This window comes from Ambystoma mexicanum, chromosome 1q, assembly GCF_040938575.1.
Source record: "Ambystoma mexicanum isolate Mex_15411 chromosome 1q, UKY_AmexF1_1, whole genome shotgun sequence".
Classification (NCBI taxonomy): Eukaryota; Metazoa; Chordata; class Amphibia; order Caudata; family Ambystomatidae; genus Ambystoma; species Ambystoma mexicanum.
Window position 1 is genome coordinate 1,199,748,863 of NC_090922.1, and position 23,706 is coordinate 1,199,772,568.

At 44.7% G+C, this 23,706-nt stretch overlaps 1 protein-coding gene across 2 annotated transcripts in view; it reads left to right on the plus strand.

The window, feature by feature from the left end:
- The first annotated feature begins 7,079 nt into the window (after positions 1-7,079).
- The window catches only part of DIRAS3 (DIRAS family GTPase 3), a 53,413-nt gene continuing 36,786 nt past the window's right edge, over positions 7,080-23,706 (plus strand). The window contains exon 1 of one of the 2 annotated variants that reach the window (XM_069641934.1): positions 7,080-7,486. The gene's annotated coding sequence lies outside the window, so the exon portion shown is untranslated. The remainder of the gene's footprint in view (positions 7,487-23,706) is intronic. The other variant, XM_069641935.1, reaches the window with a different exon arrangement.

Genomic DNA, 23,706 nt, shown 5'->3' on the forward strand with positions numbered 1-23,706 from the left:
TTGAGTTCCTGGAAGGCCTTCTCTGCCTCTTCTGTTCATTGGAACAGTTTGTGGTTTTTTCGTAATAAAGAAGTGATCGGGTGCACAATCTGGGAGAAACCCGGGATGAATCGACTATAAACGTTTGCAAAGCCGAGCATACTTTAGACACCTTTGACTGAAGACGGTGATGGCCAGCTAAGGATGGCATCTACTTTGTGCACCTTTGACTGAAGACGGTGATGGCCAGCTAAGGATGGCATCTACTTTGTGCATATCCATCTGGACGCCTCTGGGAGTGAGGACAAAACCAAGGAACTCGACTTTGGTGACATGGAAGGTGCATTTTTCAAGTTTGGCGTATAGCTGGTGCTGTCGGAGTTTTGCAAGGATGGAGCGAACGTGCCTGACATGGTCCTGTTTAGAAGAGGAGTACACCAAGATGTCGTCGATGTAAACTAGGGCACATACGTCGATCAATTCCCGTAGTACATCGTTCATGAAGTACTGGAACGAGTAACAAGAGAATGGAGGGTTAAGATACTGGTTCTGTGATGGGTGGACTCCCACCTCCCTCTGGTCCAAATCCCCTCCCTTGGGGTTATTTCTCACCTTAGGTTTTTGTGCGTTGAACTCTCCGCCCTGCGTCTCTTTGCAGGGGTGCATGGTTGGCGCGGGAGTTCTGTGGACCTAGTTGCTTCACCGGTTCATGTGCGCTTATGTCGGGTCCAGACCGGCTGTGACTCCGAATCTGCTTGCTGTCTTCTAGGTGAGTTATAATGTCTTTTCTGTCTTTATTCTGTCTCTTTCTTTCCCACGTTTTCTCTGTCTTCTCTGCGTCTTGCGCTCCCTAACAATGTCTCTTTTTGTTTTCACTGGGATGGTTGCAACCTCGGAGATGCCGCGCCGATGGCAAAGATCACGGTGAGTTATTGATGCCCGGAGTGCTGCACTGTTTATTGGTGTTAATTGCTAACCTTTGTTCTCTTCTCTTTGTACAGGTTGCAGTGATGTTCCAGGTGTGATGAGCCATCGAAGCGCTGCTTGTCCAAGTAAGCGCTTTGTTAATGCTGACCCTGTTCCTTCTCCCTTGCAGGTTACGGTGAAACCCGGAGATGGGCGAGGTAAGAGAAGTGCACGTTGCTGCCAGGACTCGCTGCTTTCCCAGGAAAGAATTGTTATTAATGCTGTCTTTGTTTCTTTACCTTTGCAGGTTGCGGCGAACTCCGGAGATGGGCGAGGTAAGCAAAGCGCAGGATGGATTCAAGACCGGTTACTTCACAGGTAAGTGTACTTGCTCGCTAATGCTGTACTTCCAGATTATTAATGGAATCCGGATCTAGGGCTTCAGATTCTGGCTGCCGGAGAAGCATATGAGCAGGAGCTGGACACAGTGAGCGTTACGCTGCAGGAGTGCAGAATAATGCGAAGTGTGTTCTGCTGTTTGGGTGTGGTTTAAGTAGCCCAGGTAAATTAGTTCCAGGCCAAGTAGTTCCAGGCCCAGCCACACCCAAAACACTAAACTGCATGGCTTGGTTCTAAAGAACTGAGCTGTGTAATAGACCTCCATGTTGGATTAAGGTCCAAAACTGGTATTGCTTTATTCTTGATAATGAGACTGGCGCCTGACACCATGTATGTTTCTGATGGAGTTTTAAGGCCCTTTGGGCCAGTGTGAAGGGATTTAGCCCCACTGCTGCCAGGGGGCTGTTATATCTGAGGGGGTCAGGGGCATGGATCGTGACAGTGGCACAGAAGCATCCTTAGTTTGGAGAGTGGCAGGAATAGCCCATACATTGGAAATATGCAGCCACAAATTCAAAGGTTCCATATATTGCCCTAATACCAAGTCAATATGGGCTTCTTGAGATAAAAAAGGCATCCTACTTAAATCATACGCTGGAGCCATCTGCGGATTTGCCATGGCCCCGACATCCAACCCCTGACTGCAGCCATTTGTCTATGTGGCCTTGTAATTGCACCTGGCGAACAGAACCATTTTGTAATACTCTAGTGATAACGGTTTTACTCGGTAATGTCTTGTTTTTAGAGGAGCATTTACGGGCCCCACCCCGCTTAGTGTTCAGTGTGAAGGTAATTTCTTTGCGCTTGGTTTGATTATTACAGGTTTTTTTAAGAATAGGCTGACAGCGTCTTCTTTTCCATAGGTGAAGAAGTGGTGATGAGGTGTCAAGAGTGATGAAGTTTCCATCTCCCAAAGGTGGAGAGGATTTCTGAGTCAAAGAATCCTCCCCCGGTGTGGGTGTTTGTGGCTCCTGAGTCAGTACTAATGAGGATGGCAAGAAGAAATGAGGAGTAGTACTGTTATTGTGACTGGGAGCTGTCGAAGGATCCTGATGTGCATCAGGGATGCAGGGCAACACAGGCCGAAGCACCAGTTCTAACATGCTTATGTGCTGGCAAGACCTTCCGTTTCGCTTCCGCTTTCTCTCTTCCTCTCCCCTGCTGATGCACCTGACTGCTCTGCGCACTGGTCACCGGCCACCCTGGTCTGAGCTCAGGCCCAGGGGCCTGCATGTCCAGTTGCAACTTCCACCGGGCTCCCCAGCACTTAAGGGTCTGTATCTACAACCCTAGGGTCTCTTCTTTCTGCACTTATGAGCCACCTGCTGGCTGCACTTGTGAGTTAACTGCACTTCCCTCTTCCCCTACCGCCTGGCGTTTCTCCCTTTCCCTCTTCCCCGCACTTGCGCAATCTACAGGAAACAAAGCCTAGCAAGATCCTTATTTTGTACCCCCATTGTTGCCCTCTCCTCGTCTTGTCGCACCTAGAAACACTTATGTACAGGTGTGTTATCAATGCCACATCATATCATCTAATTTCCGACATATTAATCATATCTAATTGTAAGCTTAGGCAAAGATTAAGTAGAGAATTATTATAGGTGAAACATTAATGTTGGGGGCTGTTGCCAAATCATTACTAATCATAGTCTGAAGAGTGGGTCCAGACGTAGCTCCTCCTTCCTTTATGGTAGTGGCAGCTCCAAAGAAGCCTGTTTTTTTGCTTACACTTCAGGGGCCTTGTCCATTTTGTCCTTTTTTGGCCGAGAGGTGTCATTTACATGCCCCCGTGCTGATGGGGGGCTGTGCATTCACTTACCAGCACTCGCTGTATTTTTGCGCAAACCACACTCATGAATTTTAACAGTTTCAATTGGTAGAATTTCAATACTGACAGAAATAGCGTAAATGTGGAGAGCTCACCGGGCCTCCCACAAGGTGTCGTCCTACACACCTCAGCAGGACAGGACAGCCAGGCTGAAGAGACTCCGCTTCAAAGTCACCAAACACCTCATTGTTCGTTGATAAGGTTCTGTAGCAGGGTAATGAAATGTAGTTTCAGGGTCCCGACATAGACAGGTTGCAGCCACGACCACCAAGACACACCGGAACACACAGAAACACTTCCCACAACACTTCCCACAACACTTCGGGAATGCTTTGCGTGGAGGCAGGCAATTTAAACAGCCAATTTCTTAAAGGCACAGGCTTGCTTCAGAGTCAGAGGAGCAGCAAGGCAAAGCGACCAGCAGCGTTGGGTGTCCAAACACATAGAAACACTTCACGCAACCCATTGCCTAATACGTATGCGCAAGCCGGAACTGTTGGCTTTGCCAATGCTTGCTTTTTACAGGACTTCAGTGCAGGACATGCATAGTGCCTATAAACCAAGTGGCTGAAGGCAGACCTGGTTAAGATATTTGTCTTACACTATTAACGCATTTACTGCTACAATTTCAGCACTTCACCCATCATGGTCACGTCCTGAGCACAGCCGGCCGAACCACCTATCTGCATTTAAAAATGTCTAATGTTGTTTGTCCTTACTCTCTGTATGTCCACTTATGTATTGTCCCCGGTGACGGTTCCATTTACTCCCCTGGCACAATCTGGTCAGAATGTCCCTCAAACTCACCTCATTGTAAGAAGCTCACTGCTTCCTATCAAGTCTGCATTTCTTATCTAATGTACCTTCTTTTGTGATCAAAAGAGCACTATTCCACCTGTATATAATTAAATACATTAAATGTAAAAAACAATTAAGTCATTCGGCCTCATTATGGGTTTGCCGGTATCCCGCTGGTAAATTTGGCATCATACCGGCAAACGGTGATACCATTACCAGTACTTGGAATGCCCGAATTACAAGCATATTCCAAGTGCACGCAGCAGTGGGAATTCCCCATTCCATGGAGTGCCATACACAAAACACAATTTAGGAACTAGGCAATTAAATCATCTAAAATGATTAAAGCACTTATTAGTACCAATTAATCGGTGACACATTGGGCCTCATTATGAGTATGCCGGTCTGCCAACAAAGGTGCTGGTAAACTACCGGCACCGTTGTTACTGGACCGGCATACTCCAAGTTCTGCATGCGGGTGCCTTTCCGCCCGCCAGGTCTGACTTGGCGGGTGGAACGGCACCTGCTCGCAGACCTTAACGGATGCACCGGCACTGTTGCTCCCCATTCCCATCGAGTCCTATGGGTGCCTGGCTATGGGGAATTACTGGGACTGTCGGGGCTGTAATGCCCCGGTAATTCCCCATTGCCAGGCGCCAGAAAAAAACAACCCTGGAGGCAGCCGTGCCGTTTTTACCTGCACGGCCACCGCCAGGGTCGTAATGAGACGTATTGTCAGTCCAGCACAGCATTCAAGTATTATCATGGTTAAAATGAGCCTTCTCCTATGCCCTTAGTACTATAACTAATACATTTTTTTAATAGAAATTATCACCAGCACCCCTTGAACTAAGTTGTCCCAAATTTCTCAACCTCAGCATGTGCTGCCTTCATCGCATCCTCCAATCTTTCAACAATTAGAATCAGGAATTTCACAAATGCAAATTTGAGAGAGAGATGGGACGTTGTCATGAACCTGTGCCATAAATCTACAGTTATAATGCCTGTGGGGAATTGACAAAGGGTCAGAGTAAGAAAATGCTCCTGTCCAGCACTCTGACAATACATAACTAGAGTTTTCAGTGACTCTATTTCCTCCCCACAGAGCCTCAGACCCGCAGCTCTGGCCACTCCAATGCAATAGTTTCAGCTTATTGGTGGCGCACCTAACCAAATTTAAAAATAGGAACCTCTTGTTGAGGAATGTCTGGGTTGGGCCTAAGCAAGTGTCAGTGTGTCCTTGACTATAAACACGCTTTTCTAGCTACGGCACTTTGTTTAATGCAGAAACAAGGCTCCAGATGTAAGGAATAGGTAATCGATGCTCATCAAATTGAGCATGCGTCGGAATTCTTTTTTTAATTATTTATTTATTCAGAATGAATCAATAAACATACATACAGATCAAAACTATTTACAAAGAATAACCAATAACTAGTGAAAACGTATCTAAATTACAATATAAGAACATAAAAACTCCATCTACAAAAGCAGAGGAATTATTCATTAAGTTTCAATGGTATCTGGTGCATTAAAAAGGAATATTCTTAATAGAATGCCTTCTGATTTTTAGGATAATCCAGCTAGTGTCTGCATAACCTGAAAGCAGACCTTAAAGTACTCTTATATTGGCCTCCTAAACTATTCATGTAGCTATTCTGCTTATTTTGGGAATTCAGGTATAACTATGTGCTAGACAAATTACGTAAATATGTGAATTCTTAGAAGTACTTCAGGAGAAAACCGAGATTTGTATAGCTTTGTCCCTCTTTTCCAACACAACCACTGAAAAGAAAAATCTAATTATTTACTTCACATCTTAACCAAGCCTTTGTAGGCACATGTTGGGACAATGCAGGTTTTTGCTTTAGGCTTTCCTAAAAAGGTCCCCACTAGGTACTGGAAGAAGGTATCGTCGAATGCTGCAGCTGCCGGGATTGGCCCATTTTTCCCATCAAAGGGCCAATGGGGGAAGCGGCAGGCGTTAGCCAGCCCACCCCCGAAGACCCACACGAAGTCCCCTGTCCGGGCCTGACTGGACCGGATGGCCCCCCTCTTTGTCCTCCACCACCCCAGCACTTCCTGATGAAGACTCCTGAACTTGGGGGTGACCCCTTGCGCAGGCCCACAGAACTTCAGGAACCCATGCAGATTGACTTGTGAGTCGGCAGCTCACCTAATTAGGATTACCCTTGATGTTACATCTGCAGCCACCTCGTTTTTGATGTGCCTCTCCCTGCCACCCCTCTCACCCCCTCCTACACTGTGTCCCTTTCACTTATCTTGATCTGTTCGTCTTACCCCGCCCCCGACCCCACACCACCCCTATTCATGTTTAGCTCTTGCATTACTGTAACGACGGTCAGGCACGTGCAACAATTATGTCATATGATGTAACAATTTGTATTCCTCTATTGCCTGTGTTGTACCACTAAACGCACATCACTTGCCCATTCGGAATGCTCCAAAGCCTATTATGAATTTGGTCTTCTTTTGTTTAGCTATTCACCCTCCCTGCGTTGGAGCGCTTTGTATCGCTTGTTTAAGTGCATAGGTGCTATATAAATGACCAATAAATACCAAAAGCGTCACATATACCTTATGTTGTATTTTAGGTGTCAGTTTAATGGGATTTAAAATTGCAATCAAGCTTTTCCTCCCTTTCCAACATCTGTGTCTTTGCAGTGATGGCCTGGTGGGCATCTGATGTTGCAGCAGTAGTACCGGGCAGCAGTGGTTGTTCTGGATCCCTTCTGCATCCGTGATGCTTTGGCCCTTACCCCGAAACACCAACCTCCAGCGTAGCATCACAGGCTTGGAAGTTGAGGGTGAGTATAAGTGAGAGAGGGTTGTATTGCAAAGACCGAAGTTCCACAATCGTTCACTCCTTTTTGCTTATCGTTTGTTGTGCAAACATTGTTGTGCAAACATGCAGGGTCCCGGGATTTACGTTTTCATTATGTTCTGCTGAAATTCTTTCTTTTAAAGTTTCGGATGGAACGTCTATGGCTCGGTCAATGATTATAAAAAGTTACAAGAATGGCTACTTGGTATGCATAAAAGTGGATGGATGCTGATAACTCAGTCACCACAGAACCCAAGCGGGTTCGTGGTCCGTGCGACTGTCCAAATTCAGCGAATTAACAGCGGGATTTTTGAGCTTTTGTCCATTAAGATTTTTTTCGTGGTTCAGACAAGATTCTTCCTTCTACAAACTAAGCAGGTGCGCATGTAACACTTCTCTCCCACACGGGAGAGGGGGTGGTGCCTGGTTGTCTGGGAGGCCTTGCCTCGCCCAGCCCAGCGCCGTGTCTTCGTGAGGAAGGAATAAGCCCTCCTCCCAGGCCTCCTGTTGGTCACAGAGGCCTAGAGGGAAGGGCTTAGGGGGAAGGGCTAAGAGGTAGCGGATCCAGCAGCTGCAGGCCTCCCTCCAGACGCCTCGGTAACGGCGTACCTCCGGAGACAGGCAGCCTGCCTCAGCTCGAAGTCCATCCGGAGAGAAGACACGGGCAGAGGGAGGCGGCTGCAGCCTGCAGGTGGTCACGGGGCCAGGCACGACGCCCTCCCCACGGGTCGGTGAGTAATCTATTTTCCCCGGTGCCCTTCAGCCCACCCCCTTCTGCACCGCCCCCTCTTAAGGTCCTTCCACCCCACCTTCACTCCATCCCCCCCACCCTGCGTTTTCTTCCCATCCATTCCCAAAGGGCTGTGCTGCCACGGACACTATCCCTCTCCGACGCCCCTCCTTCCCCCTTGGAACACAGTCAGAGGCTGCAGGCCTGACCCTGGGATTTGCGCGGCCCTGGATGGCAAAATGTTTCTGGTCCCCTAATTTGCATATGTGGTGACATCACCTACGCTGACGCCAAAAAATGAGTTTTTCACACTCGACGGTGCTCGGTAGGCTGCAATGATAGGTTTGGCACAATCCAAACCAATAATTTGGGGAGACCTTCGATCAAAAACGCAGTGTGTGACGTCATGCCAAAAAATCTGATGCCTTGAAGCTTGTATAACTTTACCTACTTCACCTTGGAAACGCAGCATAAGATAACGGCGCGCTATTTCTAACTTGCCCAGACCGTGCAACCGGTTTACATCTTGATTTACTTCCTAACCAGGATAAAACTCGCTCTCGAGCTGAGGTACTGCAACCCTATTACGATGGCACTTCGCCCCCTTCACCCTCTACCCGTATAATGTAGGAATGACTTTCCACCGCTTTGCCTCATAGTGCATTGAACCTTCTGCAACAGGGATTCACAATTTACTAACAATCTAGATTGCTTTAGTCCTCCAACTCGTTTCTCTGTACAATGAATATTATGTAACTTGATTAAAACGGGTTGAACACCTTTTAGCCCTCTTTACACTATACAACTGTGGCTTAAAATGAACTTTCTTCTGTTTCTCTACTTTTCAGATACCAGCAATTCTTGCTTTTTAGAGGCCTCCCTTTGCTAGGCGAATCCATGGTCGCCGCTTTAGCCTGAGGCCACTTATATGGAATGTAAGCTCCATAAAACCAGCATAATGTACCCCCACCCCATCCTTTTTCAAAGAGAACAATAAATGGCACTAAACGCAGTTTCAGGATTCGAAATTGAGGGCAGGTCGGAGCGATTTAACTCCTACTTGGAGCCCAGGAGAGCCTGGTTAGATAGGCACGAACAGATACTTTTTGCTCCGCACGCCGACTGATGCCAAACAAACACACCTACAAGCAGAATGTTTAGTTCGCCTCTTATGTTGGAATTGCGGAATGCTATGTACCTGCTCATTGCTTGGTTAATGCTGGAGACCCAGGAGCTGCTTGTTAGCGTCTGCTTATCTGATCTTGATGTCCACCCCTGCACTCGTATAACCTCATACCACCGAAGCTGTTTAGAATTGAATCTCACGTGCATGATATTATTAACAGTTTAGATCATCTGGTTCTATTGAAGTTTTTTTTTTAATGCTTTTCAATCTCCCACTCTGTCGGGATTCGTTTTTCCCTGCGTTCGCCCCAGTGATTGACAGGACAGGTTTGTCATACCCTAATCTCCTAACTGATTGCACAGCTCTCTTTGACTCGCAAGTAAAGTGCTGTACCAGCCTCCTGTTTCTCTTCATTCTATATTGATGGATTTCCAGGATAAATGAACTATACCGAGGAGTGTACACACTAGCCAGAATGGCAAAACCACTTATAAAGTAACGGGTCATGTTAGCCGCAATAGGTCTTCGATTGAAATGTAGGGTGTCCGGTCATCTGATTCCAAATGTCTGGCTCAACAACACACCGAACGCTGTGAATTGTTGAAGCACTCCAAAGTTCAGCCTGTAGTCGTTTGCTAATAGTGCACTCTAAGCACATTTACAAACAGATGTCCTCTGCACTGTCTGACATGAATTGAATGTTGCAATGCCCTTATTAAGACTTGATTGGAAAAAACCTAGTTTCCCCCAAATAATCTTCAATCGCACGGTACTAATAGATGTAGGCAGGTAATGTGCACCTGGACCCGCTATCATTTGTTCTTTTTATGGGTGTAATGATTTGCCTGGCATTACAATATTTTCGTACTCGTACTGCACCCCCCCCCACCCATCCCTTGCACAATGAGACCATGTGAACAGAATGCAAAGCAAGGTTCTGTTTTACACTGTTTTAGAGCACATGTGCTAGACACATTAGGTAAATGCGTGTGAGTGCTTAGTTCGGGAGAATGAATACCTTCAGTATATAGGGGTTTCGTAGAAGGAGGTTCCCTGCGTTTTGTTTAATGTTTATAAGGTCATATTTTTAGTTAATGTAAAATAAATCGGTAATGGCGTTTTGGGAGTCAACTCATTCTGTGTTGTGTGTTTTATTTTCTGTTTCGTATGACACTATTGTAGACATTTTTGGTTTATGTGGTCTCCTTCATTTTTTAGCCAACTAATTGCTGGTATACTGGTCTCCTTGCAAAGTAAAATTTTAATAGGATAGCGTTTATAGAAGATACTGCACTGTTGCACTTTTCTGGAAAAGTACATTATGCTGCCATTTTTGTCACAATTTGATCTCAAAATTGGGCCAAACTTGACCACACACATTATTTGGTATCAGTAATGGGGAAGAAGGGTATGACCTTAATGTGCTTATGGGAAAAGGCTATAAAAGAAGGCTAAGTACCTAATTAGAGGAGGGAGTGGGTGTGAGTACCTAGTAAGCAGCAGGGCATCTCACCATCTTATGATCGACTTTAACTGTACACACAGTTTTGTTTTTTCCTCTTTCCAAGACGGGGGTCAAAAATATTGTTGTAGTTGCATGCTGCTCACTGCCACTTTCTTGTCCAAATTGTATTTGTAGTAGAACTTGCTGGTTCTTTGCAAATTAAAATGTTCGATAAGGCGCCTGTGATGCTTTTTTGTTTCGCCTCAACGTGCCAAAAAGACATGATGAACGTGCATTTTTTTTCCTTATTTTACTTGACTGACATTAGGAGAGACGTTTTTTTTCTTAATTTTTTTGCTGTGGCTTTACAGTTGAACATTTCTTTCTAATTCAAGTGTGACGACACAACAAACATGTCCTGTGTAGCTGAATTTCTACTCGCAGTAGGACATGCTTCATGGAGGTGATATAACTTTCATAAGACTGCCATGCCAGAGTTGTACTTTCATAAGACTAGAATTAATTTTCGAAGACACAACAGTCTTATTAAGTTATAACACAACGTTGTTTCTTGTGTTCAGAATTCACTGTGCTGACAGCAGGAACCACACACAAGCCCCCGCTATCCATAGAGTGCTTGGGAGGGTTGCTTTTTGATCATTGCCATAAGGGCATTGAATCATACAAACAATAGAAATATATTACAAAGTGGCTGCCTGCAAAATTTAAAAAAATAGGGCATTGGAGCACATTAAGTTCTACAATAGAAAATTACGTGTAACATGGTTATTTTTCTAGATGAGGCACAGTTTACACCTATACATTTTGAGTGCACCCCTCCTTTAATTAACTGATGAGCTTTAATCACGTCTATGCAAAAGGTACGTGCATACTCGTCCTTAGCACTACATTACTCTGCTAGCAATGCCAAAATAAGGCCAGGAGTTCTGGCAGAGGCAGAAGCACCTGGAGAGGACAGCAATCTCCCTGCAAGAAATGTCCTCTACAAAAAGTGACCTGAAACACTGACGCCCCTCCTCCATAGTGACTGCAGCTACTCAATATTTCATACGCTTCCATAACTGCTATTTTGAGTAAAGACTAGGTACTGGAAGCAGTGGGAAAGAAGACAGGCAAATCCATATGCCCTTCTGAGACAAAATGATTTCTACCCCAACATAAGTACAAGGGTGAGTAGTGTCTAAACCGCCTGCTCAGCCCTCGGACGAGAGTGTTCCCAATCACAAAGGTGAAATAGGCAGAGTTAAGAGATACACCTCTTTTGCCTTTTGCGGCTACGTGGGCCGAAGAAGAGCTATATTCTGAAGAGGGGTGTGAATGTGAAATAGTTGCAACCTAAACAGCAAAACACAACACTCCAAAGTAAAGGAATGTCCATCGAGGTTCTAATGGAAAAAAAATATATAGAGTATGAAGTGTCATAGGAAGCCCGAAAATTGAATTGCTAATAACATTTGACTTGCATGAGGGCTTTGGCTGCGGTTTTGCAACCAAATTCATAGGTCCCCCAGACTGGACATTATGGGAAAGACTCGTTGGAAGTTAATAAGAAAGCAAATAAACTCTGTTTTTGGCCTTCTCCCATTCAATCTGCACTGAGAGAAAGTCCTAATTTCTGCACAGTGCACAGCAGAAATCGCTAGATGAAATTGGACCGGCCACAAACAAACTTGGGCACCAAGTCTTGACTTGATTTCCTGGAGCGCTCTGGGGTTAGTAGGTACAGTAGTATTTGACAGAGAAGGGGGGGGGCCCTTCTCCCAAATTTATAGCTATGTCACCCATGGTACTTTGCAACAGGAAGGCTTTGCAGAAATGAAAAAGCAGCAATTTATTTGTTTGCTGCGAGTTAGCCAAAAAAGAAAAGTGGGAGAAATGCCATTTGGAGGAGGAAAAAGGATGAAATGGCACCAGGATAGAGCTGGGGAGGGGGGGAAGAGGACACTAAGAGAAATTAAGGTATTTAGGGGTGGGTGTTAGGTGGGGATCTTGTGGACCAAGTTTAGAACTCAAATGTGCTAGGGAATGAAAGTGTGTTGCATGAAAAAAATAACCAGTTACCGAATGGTGATATATGGAAAGTGGACAAGGCCATGGCTAGTGGGCCCCAATGAAAACTATTAGGGCAACATGTCAAGGGGTGCCACATGGAAAGTGGAGGCGGCCATGGCTAGTGGGCCAGTTTAGGAAACCTACTGGAGCAATATGTAGAGTGGGCAGGGCTGAAGGCTGTAGTGGGACCGGAAAGCTATTGGGGTTACATGTAAAGGGGCCACGACCGAAGGTTGGGGCCAATGGCTGGTTAGTAAGAAAGCAAGGTAGTTTTGAAATCTACAGTGGGTTCAAAGGAAACATATGGGGGGAACGTGGACAGAGCCATCGGCCATGGCCAAAGGCTATGGCTAGTGGCCCGGTACTGCTGTAAAAGATAGCAGGCAGGGCCGAATGCCCTGCCTAGTGGGGATGAAAGACATCTATGAAGGCCATGGTCACCTAGAGGGCCGAAAAAGAAACATATTGGTGGAAGAACATGTACAGTGGATATGGTCAAAAGCCACGGGTAGTGGCCAGTAAAAAACATATGGTATAACTGAACCTCCGTTAAGGTGCAGTTTAGTTGTGAAGATTTAATTCAACAAAAACCTTGAAATTCAGCGGATGTAGGAAGTCATGACCAGCTTAAATCGGTGCGTTCCCGTTTCAAGAGAAGGATTTCACAATGACATACAAAATGTCATTGTGGAGGACATCAACAGGAGTCGGAGACCAAGTTAAGCTGGTCATAACTTCCCACATCCATCAAATTCCAAGGGTTTTGTCGGGCTAAACCGTCACAACGTAACTGCACCCTAACTAAGGTTTTTTGCATTCCCCAATGCCACCTATTAGCGATCGGTGGAAGTTCACCTCCAGGGATGAGCCACGAGAATGGCATTGGGCTATGCAAATCTTTTGTCCAGGAAATTGTCCTTGTCTTAGAAGGCATTGATTGCTACTTTATACATAGCTTACTGAACCCAAGACATTTTGCCCTCTTCTCCAAAATAAATAGCTATATCTTCCAGGATACATTGACAATCCAGGTGTTTATAAATTAAACAGCTGCCGTCTTTTTTTCTTTCTTTTCTTGATGCTAGAGATACTTGCGGTTATACCCCAGGGTAGCAAATTAAATTGCAGAAAGTCATTTGCAGGTAAAAATAATAGGCAAATGCTATCAGGCTAGCGGTTGGGGGGGGGGCAAGAGGACACTAAATGAAATGTGGCAGTTTGAGGGGGGGTTAGGGACCAAGTTTGCAACACGAGGCTCAAACATTTTCACACATACCCCGACGTCGGGTGGGGGGTGAAAAATGGGCTTGGTAGTGTTTGTGTAATCATTGTGGTCCTACGCTGCACAACAGGGGGCACTTGGCTAAGGTGGACTTGCTCAAAATGCGATGGCTGAATTTCTGGGGGTTTGTTGCGATAAATCTGATCACCTTAACCAAGTTTTATTTTACTGACATACATATATTAATGAAATGCCCAATAGCAAAAATCACCAAATAAAATACACTACAAAAACCCACCACTGTGGAAAGAACACAGAATATGTAAAGATAGAAAGAAAACTGTGGAAAGAACAGAGAATATGTAAAGATAGAAAGACACAGGAATCTGGGTAACGAAACGTGGGTTTAAAGTCAATCAATTACCACAATGTTTGTAATGAGTAAAGGGATTAAAGGTGACCAAACCGGTCCCTTGAATCCAAATATGAACCGGGAAGGCCAGTTAGCAGTTATGAATATCTTTTCAATTTCCATGGTGGTTTCACAACATCAATCCATGCTTCTTGGTGCTATGCAATGGTCGTAATTGACATGCAGCATTTGTTGAGCTCAGGTTTGCTGCTGTTCAGATCGTGAAGGCCACCAGTGTTAGTTCGACAGCAAAGATACTAGTGACTAGGGATGTAACGGTATTACGGTATACCGTTAAAGATACCGTGAACCACTTAATTGAACAATAATAACCGTCACATTGTTTATACCGCTAAGTGTGCTTTTCAATATGATTTGGAAAGGCTGCAGTAAGCAAGTGCTGCGCAGTCTTGGTCTTGCACTGTTGGATGTGCCGTCTGCCAAGTAGTTCCAGTTGGAGCAGTTTTTAATGCCATTCCATAAACCACACGTGCCTGACACAAAATCAATATGTTAGCAATAGGAAGAATAAATACAGTGCCAAGAAGGGAAAGGGTTTACTTTGGGTTGGCGGCTTTGGGGTTTATATATTTATAATGGATAATGTTAAACATATGACAATGGGGGATTTCCCTGGTTCCATCATTGAATTTACATATAATAAGTCACACTGCGAAATGTACTCATCTCTGTGGGAATTCCCTGCTGCCATACAAAAGGGTAACATGTCTGTGATTACTGAACACCTTTTGGCCCGCAAGTAAACTAAAGGCTGTAACGTAAAGAGAGAGTGCGTGTGTGTCTATGCGCACAAGCATATACTACCATCAGACTCCATTGATCTGTGGCATGCAGGTTATCAAGATGGCCACATGTTCATCTTCACCAGCAGCCAGTGGGGGAGCTAAAAGCCTAAATGACCACTTAAGAAAAGCTATTAAGTTTGCTTTACCAGTCGCAGCAGGACTCTTTCCCCCCAGACTCCCTCCTCCTCTCCACACCTGTGTGTGTTGTTTGGTGGAAGCAAGGGGTGACATTTCAGTGGAAAGTATGTTGAAAAGCCCAATTCTGGCCATGGGTGCCTGGTTTTCTTTGTGATGATAAATCTGACAATTTAGTTCACACCACCTGCTATACCGCGATAACCATGATATACCGTCATTTGGCAAGAAGGTTATTGTACCGTCATAAAACTAATACCGTGACACCCCTACTAGTGACTGGATGCGCAGTTAGAGGTGGGCGGTTTGATGTGCAGTTTGCGGGTCTCTGGTTCAATGAGGCCAGCAGGGTCGGGTCAGGTGTCAAAGAGGCTGGTGGTTAGAAAAGTCATGAGACATGGCCATTGTATCGATCGGCTTCTTGTGCGAGCCGTGTCAACGATGCGCTCGGCTGGCGTGGTACTGTTGGTTCCACTGTCTAACGGTTTTGAAACCGGGCACAAAGCGATTTGATGTAAAAAAAAAAAAACTGCTCCTGGCTTTTCAGCCTCTCCGGTGGCTGAGAGTCACATTCCAGGATCCCAAGAACCTGATGGGTCCTTGTCCTGTCAAACACTAAGGGGCTGGCAAACGCCTGCAGGAGCCCTACTGGAGTAGATACCAGAGAGGCAGGTATTGCTCCAATAGCAGGTCACTCCCAATGGGCCCTGCTAAGGGAGCAGAGCATGTTGCTGCCTTGGATCACCTGCCTTCACCTCAAAACTGGAGCACTTTGGAAAGGAGTGCTCTCACAGCAGCATTCATCAAATTCTTTTTGAAGGGTTGACATTTACAGACGAATCAAAGGAGTGGGACACCCCTCTTTTTATAGACATACATCCACAAATGATTGGACAAAAGCAAGCCCACTTTTAAGATGTCTGGAAGGAAGGAACGAACCAGAAGTCGAGCCTTCTCTGTCTACGCCCCAAGACTCTGGAACCTCTCCCATCAATATTAGACTCTCAACCTCGCTTCTACAGTTCAAGAAAGTGCCCTCCTCTTCAAGGAATGGCTCCTCTCTAACACCTGGGCCCACCCCCCCTTTCCCTCCTCACCCCACCTAATACTGGATGATCTGCTCTCTGTTGTGTCATGCCCTGTTTGCTTCTAGATCTATTGCTGGAAAATTGGTAGCCCTTCCCTGTTATATCCATATTACCTTGTTTCTCTGCTTCCCTTACCATGTTCTTTCCCATATGATTATAAAGCGCTCCGTTGCTTCCCAAAGTTAAGTAAATAAATACCCTAATAATAAAAAGGGTCCAATTTCTGGCCTTGACACGTGGTCTTTGCCCTCTTACATCATAACCAAAGTGGTTTGTTCTAATGGAAGTGGATGAGACGATTTATGAAACAAAAGGACATAGGTTACCCCACCTGTTTGGCACTGGCCGGTAGTATTTATAGCACAATATAACCAATCATAGTATTTAATCTGTACATAAATTTCAGAGCACCAAGTTTGTATTTGCTTATTTAACACATTTTATTATCTTTTTTAGCATAAAAAGGGCCTAATGAGGCCGTTAATCATCGAACCCATCTTGTATGGGAGTGCTATACAATTGATATTATATTAAACATTCATATAATACACAATTTGTAGTCGGATTTTTGCACAGTGGGGGTTAGTACAGTATGTGACTTAGAATGTGGTTATTATAACCACAACATCTGTCTAGTCGACACTTGTGGTGTTTCTGGCATTAAAGTGATTGTATTCTAATGCCGTCTTCAGGACTGTAGAAGTGGACTGGGTGGCGTCACTGGTGTACCCCACAAGTGGATAATCTGCGCCTTTGATTTCATGGTCACAGGTGATGAGAAACGTTGCAGGGTTTCTCTCTCAAAGTGCCTCCTCTGCTCCTCTGGTACTTTTTTGTCCTGTATAGTTATGTATGGGTATCTCGCTGGTTATGCTTCGTTTGCTTCCTGCGTTTGTGTGCTGTATCCGCGATAGTGTGAAGGAGCGAAATACCCATACCTAACTATGCAGGACAAAAAACTACCAGAGGAGCACAGGAGGCACTTTGAGAGAGAAACCCTGCAACCTTTTTCATCACCTGTGACCATGAAATCAAAGGCGCAGATTATCCACCTGTGGGGTACACCAGTTACGCCACCAAGTCCACTTCTACAGTCCTGAAGACGGCATTACAATACAATCACTTTAATGCCAGAAACACCACAAGTGTCGACTAGACAGATGTTTTGGTTATAATAACCACATTCTAAGTCACATACTGTACTAACCCCACCGTGCAAAAATCCGACTGCAAATTGTGTATTATATGAATGTTTAATATAATATCAATTGTATAGCACTCCCATACAAGATGGGTTTGAGAATGATCAGATATATTTAACGGCCTAATGAGGCCCTTTTTATGCTAAAAAAAGACAATAAAATGTGTTAAATAAGCAAATACAAACTTGGTGCTCTCAAATTTATGTACAGATCAAATACTATGATTGGTTATATTGTGCTATAAATCTACCGGCCAGTGCCACCACAGGTGGGGTACCCTATGTCCTTTTGTTTCATAAACTGTTGTATACCCTTATGACATAGGCCCCCATATAAAAAAAGAGGGCCCTTGCCCCTTATATTTTGGACACGTAAGTGGATGAGACGAGAAGGAAAGAGAGGCATAGAGAAGCAAGATGGTGAAACCCTTCCTCACTTGTGCTGAGATACCATGTCTACATCAACCATGCTGCCTTCCCAGACTAATAAGCATCAAAGGCCCTTTGGCATGTACATTCCTGGTGCAAGGCTAGTGCTCTTGTGCAGGGTGTGCCCTTTGACTCCTGTTTCCCAGGAAAACGCCAGCTGAGTGCTTCCTGCACTGGAGATGGGCATTACCCAACCTCACAAAGGAGAGCCATAGCTAATCACTCTCTGGGCCTGTGTGGCTGGCAGGGACCGGCTGTCTTGTCTGACCAGAATACACATTACCCTTCCTCAGCTGTGCTACTGACAGATGTATGATGTAAATTAATAAGATGTGGCTTCTTAAGTTATTTGAATTACTGTCTACCATACCCTTAACTCGGGAATGCCTCTATGTTTAAAAATTAAACTGCCACCGGAATAGCAGTACATTATGACTGTGATTTTGGGAATATAAGTGCAGACTTTAAATGCTGTGTCTGTGCTGAAGTGACTTGGCTGTCAAAGCAGCTGTTAAAAGAGCACATGTGACCCCTGAACCTGCTCTGTGCCACTGGCGAGCAGGCACTGCAGGCCAGGAGACTGATGCAGCAGGGCACATGTCGCCATGCTTTTGGCATGAAGCCTACGAAAGGGAGATCTGGTATGCAGATCACCCTATGGGAAAGAATTGCCCTCTATTTTATTTAATAAAAAAATAAAAAGTCGGGGCATCTACTCCCTTGCCAAATAGCAATTCCTCACGCTTGCAAATTTGAGCATTACCTTCTGGCAAAGCTAGAACAATTTAAGGCTGGATTGACTGGGAATGGAATTACTGCACAGAATATGCTGGAATTGGCCTTGCATCATGTGGACACAGTAGCCGTTGGTGTATGGCACTAGAGGCTGAAGTCTGCAGATAGGCCTGGCTTTATCCCACAGCATTTTACAAGGAGTTCCCATTGGAATGTGTGCGTTTTTTTTTTTTTCCCGGCATGACATTTTGACCAATAAAAAAGCGAGCACACTTGCGTATAAGTCCTTCTCTGAGAGCGCCAAGCCACACATTTTATTTTATGGCCACCACATGATCAGAATCTTGTTACCGTTCTTTCACCAAATTTCATTGGTATCTGGATCTAAAACCTGGGCACCCTGATAGATTTCCCCCAAGTCTGTCTCGCCAGAAGCACCCGAGAACAAGTGTTTGTTCCTTTCATCAACTTGCTTAACTGCACAACTTTAGTTTCCCTCAGCGGGTGAGAAGAAAATGTGACTCCAGTCATATCCCATTCTACTCCTGATGGGGATCACCTGATATTCCCAGTGAATGCTTGGTTGACCATCGCGCAAGACCCACGGGTCCTTTCAACAATGTAAAGGTTTTGGGCTGCACATCCTCCCTTGCATTCTCCCTTAGAGCAGATTGTGTCTGCTGTGTTACTGAGTGAGATAGAGAACATGTTGCAGGTGGAGGCCATCAAACCGGATGTATGGGATTATTTCGTAAATGAAAATGACGAATTCGAAATGCACGTTACGATATAAACGCGCACAATGCCCCCCGCCCGCTATCCCCCACTCTCCACCAGCCTACCATCCATACTTACCTCTGCGGCTGACATACCTGCTGCTCCTCTGCACGGCTCTATCCTTGCAACGCAAGTTACGCCTCTCAATGGGGATGCAGAACTTCCACTGCAGGGTGTTATTATTTTTTTTTTTAAAGAAAAAAAAAATCCTTTTTTAGGGATCTGAGGGACATCCCCCCCCCCCCCGATTTCCATTATTGTTGAGTAAGGAGAGTGGGGGACACTCTGCGACCCCTGCTCCCCTTAATCGACATTTTTGTTTTAATTTCTTTACTCCATGCCAAATTCTCGATTTTCTCCCACTCCCTTATTTTTCTTTCTGATGTATACCCATAAAACCCATTGCTGTTTCAGAGAAGGTTTCAGGCTATCATCCATATGTTCATGCTTCTGTAATTGGGCAGGACTGCGCAACATTGTTGTCCTTTTCAAGACTCCCTCTGTTCGTAGCCTAGAAATGAAGTCAAAATGATCATACAAACACAGATGAAGTCAGCGCTGCACTGGCAGGGGGTGGATTTTGTGCGGTGGATCTTAAGGATGCATACCTCCACACACCCATTTGACCCTTAGATTGTCTAGTTCTTCACTTTTTCTTCGGGAGTTGTCCTTTTCAGTACACTGTACTTCCTTTTGGTTTGAGTTTGGTGATGGGTATCTTTACCAAAATAATGTTGGTGGCAAGTCAACTGCGCTCTCATGGAGCCCATGTAGTACTAGACGACTGGTTCATCACATCACGTTCCCCAAAGCATCACTGTTTTCAATAAGCTTGCTGATTCACCTTTTATTGGACTTTGGCCTCGGGACCTGATCTTGGGGGGAGGGGGGGCGGCAAACATTCAAGTTGTAAGCTACTAGCCAGCTTTCGGTCACTTGCCTCTCAATTCTATACATCGGTACAGCACACAGTTTTGTTACTCACAAAGAGCCAATTTTCACTAGCAAATGGCTAGTGGTGAGTGCCAGTGTTGCACCCTGTCCATAAGCTTCAGATGGAATGTCTATTTGGCCACGGTTTTCCTTACAAGTAGAGTTTATACCACGGCCTCCGGTTTTTTTAATTGTACTTCTTCTTTTATTTTTTTATTTTTTAAATGTTGGAGTTTATAAATAAACGTTATGCGAAAGAATGCTTGAGAGAGATTAAAGCTAAAAAATCTCAGTCCATTTTTTTTGTTAAATTCCAAGATGGTTCGAAGAAATAAGGTTATTGTGTAGGTGTATTTCTTGTTTTGTCCACTAAGGAAGGCAGACCATCTTTCCTCTGTGTCCATTTGCTGCACTGAGAGTTCAAAGAAGGCACCAAATTGTTTCAGTTGAGGAGGAAGCAGCGGGCATTCCATTACAAGGTGGAATAAAGTCTCAGGTGTTTGCACTTTGCAAAATCGGCAATGTTGGTCCTTGAAGGGTATCTGTCTAGCAGTGGCTAGATTTGATCTTGTAGGTAGCGTGTTCAGACGTATTCTGAGGAAGGTTGTTCTGATAGATGTGTCTGGAAACAGCACTAGGTACTTGGGTAGCTTGTGCATTTTTCGTATGTGTGACGTACGCTGGAGGTTCTGTTGGTAAGTGTTTTTGATTTGTGTGGTTTTCATTCAGTCGTTGCGTAAGAGTTTGGTTTTGGCATGTTGAGGACGCAGCGTTGAGTTCTTCTGATATGTCCTCATTGGCCATCTCTTGTTGGAGGTTCTGTTTCGATTGTTGGAGGTCTGTGTTGTTAAAGGTGTTTGCGTGGTGCTTCAGGATTTGTATAGCTGGCGTTTTCTTGTCAGTGAGTATTTCAGTCAGCATGTTGGTTTCAGAGGCTGCTGGGACTCATGGCATCTTCCCTCAATGGCCGCTCTAGCCAGATTGAAAATGTGCTATACCCAGTTATTTCTGGTGGCTTTCTGGGATCAAGTTGGGGACCCCTAGTCCAATATCCTGCATGTCCCTCAAGCTCTTCAAGATCTTAAATGAACGCAAACAACCTGTTGGATCGTATGACAAAACTATGAACACATTTCTTTTTAGGGCGGAGAGCCACTCTGGGGTACCTTCAGGTCCATATCCTTTGCTCTCCTGAGAAATGCGATTAGCACAAACATTCTAGAGCTGAGAGACACTTAAGCTTTCATGCCAATCAAGAACAAGGCGATTGCTATACAGACAGAGAATTTGACTTCAGTGTTTCATGTCACCAAGAGGAGGGTGGAGATGGGACGACCAGGTCCCCTTGACTGGTTCTACTGGCAGGCGAGATGTGGGAATGGCCTGTATTCCAGGGCATATCCCTCCAGGCTAGCCATCTCTCAGGCATATCGGCAACTGATGAATGGCAGTTGCACATGGATTTCTATGCAGACCTGCTCAGTCACAGGGAGAGCACCTAATCCTCCTACCCCGCAAGTAGATCTGTGTGCATCTTAACTAAGCACCAGGATCTCTGGGGGAGAGTGGTGCTCTATTGATTGAGTGGAAGAGATTGCAGCATGTGCTTCACCCCCCACCTCAACTCCCACCCATTCACATGGCAATCAAAGGTTTCAGTAGATGGTCCCTTCCATTATTGTAGTGGCCCATTGGTGTCTGTCCAGGTTCTAGTTTTCTGAACTGATGTCCTTAACGGCAGTTGGTGCAGTTATTTTTCTGATTCGGCTGTATCTCCTGTCTCAGAGAAGGGTATCTCGTCTTCCATTATTCCCCTAGTTCAAGAGGAGATTCCCCTCGGCCATCAAGATCAGTCTTCTGAAAACATGAAAATAATTTGTGCAATGGAAAGTGAGAACACCCTCCGTATATGAGCACATGGACCAGGTTTTGTTCCTGGATACTTAAAAAGGAGCATTACCCTCTCATTGTACCGTGTTGTTCTGTGCTTTCCTATTTATATAGGAGAGAACAAGAGCTATGTGTCCAGACCCTGGAAAAAGGGTTGGATTTTATGTCTCTTGATCATCAACTCTGGTTCATAACTAAAGCGCATCATGCACGCTGCTGGTGCTTAGAAAATCTGTGCATGGTCTAGAATGTGCTAGCATGATTAAACACAAACTCCAGGAAAGTATAGTGAACTAGAGTCCCCCCCTGTTTGAGACGACCGTTATTGATGCATAAATAAATGATACCTGAGAAGAGAATATATGATGTAGTTTTATGTAATCTTAATCTTCTCAAATAATGTACGTGTATAATGAAAGCTGCAATAATAGCAATCCGGGCATAACAAGCAGTCATCCCGAATAGAAGAAAGATTACATAAGCGAGTCATTTTGGGTGAACAACAAACCGTAATTCATTTAAATGCATACAATTATCAGCCTGTAATGCTCTCAGCCTGTGTATCACACCCAGTCTAAATACAGAAAATCAAACCCCATTGCACTCCCGTAAGAAAATCAGCTGAAGAATAATGGCTTCCCTTCTATCGGCTTTGGCCTTCCCTCGTCTTATCTACTCTTCCCTGGAACAGCACACCATCGAGGTTCACGCCATGCGAATACAACTGCCCTTGTGTGCCCTGTCTTTCTAGATTTGGCCTGTATATTAAATGTGCCTAACGAAAATGGTGGCTGTAAGATGAAAAATTCCATTCTTGGGCTTCATTCGGCAATACATAACCCCTGTACAGAGTGAGGCATTGTGACCTATGGATTTGTGTACCATCACCTTTTCAACTCTTAGTTCATGCAGTCTGCTGCACATAATTTAGCGCTCCACTCAGCTCTCGGGGACACTTTCTCCATTGGTCTAGCAAGTGAACCTAACAGGAAGGGTAGTAATACATCTCTATGCTGAGGTCTCTCTGCATCCTGTTTGTATCTGCACAAATTGCTTTTTTGGTTTAAAATGTTAGATCTTTGACAGACACAACTTGCCCGCCACTAGCTCTAAGTTGTCTAGCGGGTGAAAATAACAGTAAGGTGATCATAAATCATATTATGGTCTGTGCCTGCTCGCTGTACATTAGATGTTCTCTACTCTTAATATGTGGTTCGTTATGTGTTTTTCTTGCAGCTCTTTATACAACATACACCATGCATATATTATCATGCTCATTTATAGTTTGTCACAAACCCATAGATTTGAGTTGATGTTGTGTTTGAGGTCATAAGGGCAGGCATCTATTCCCCCCTATCGAGACAGCTGGGACAGATCAGGAAGTGTGCATGTAGCGGCAGAGCAAATGCACAAAAAATCTATTTTCTAAGGGTAAAAAACTTCCTAGTCCTAGAAACACTTATTCACACTTTAAAAGTAATATTTTGCATGTATTCTGGCTATATTGCTGTCAAAAATGAAGCATGAACATGTTTGATCATCTGTTTTAAAGCAATAGCTGCATGTCAAATCATTTCAAATGGCTTGCAGACTGCAGAAGCAGCCCTCCAAATAAGGGGTATGTAAGGCCTTTTTATTCATGTGTGAATATGATATATTTAATTTCTTCCTGTGTACCATTTACATTGGCTAGTCATAGCAGTCTTTTATGAATTATTTCCTTATTTCTACCATTAGATGGCACTGCAGCAGTCCTTTAACACATTCGAGTTTACACTGAAGTGCCACTTTGGAATTTAGTTCTGTTTACTGAGCAGGAATCAGCAGGGCCTTCGCATGTGCAAGAGTTTTCAAAAGGACAGTACTTTCTTGTGGCTGCAGACAAGGGAACAGGGCAATGTACGCATACACTCCTGAATTGGGTATGCTTGTGCTTTTTAAAACTGGTGG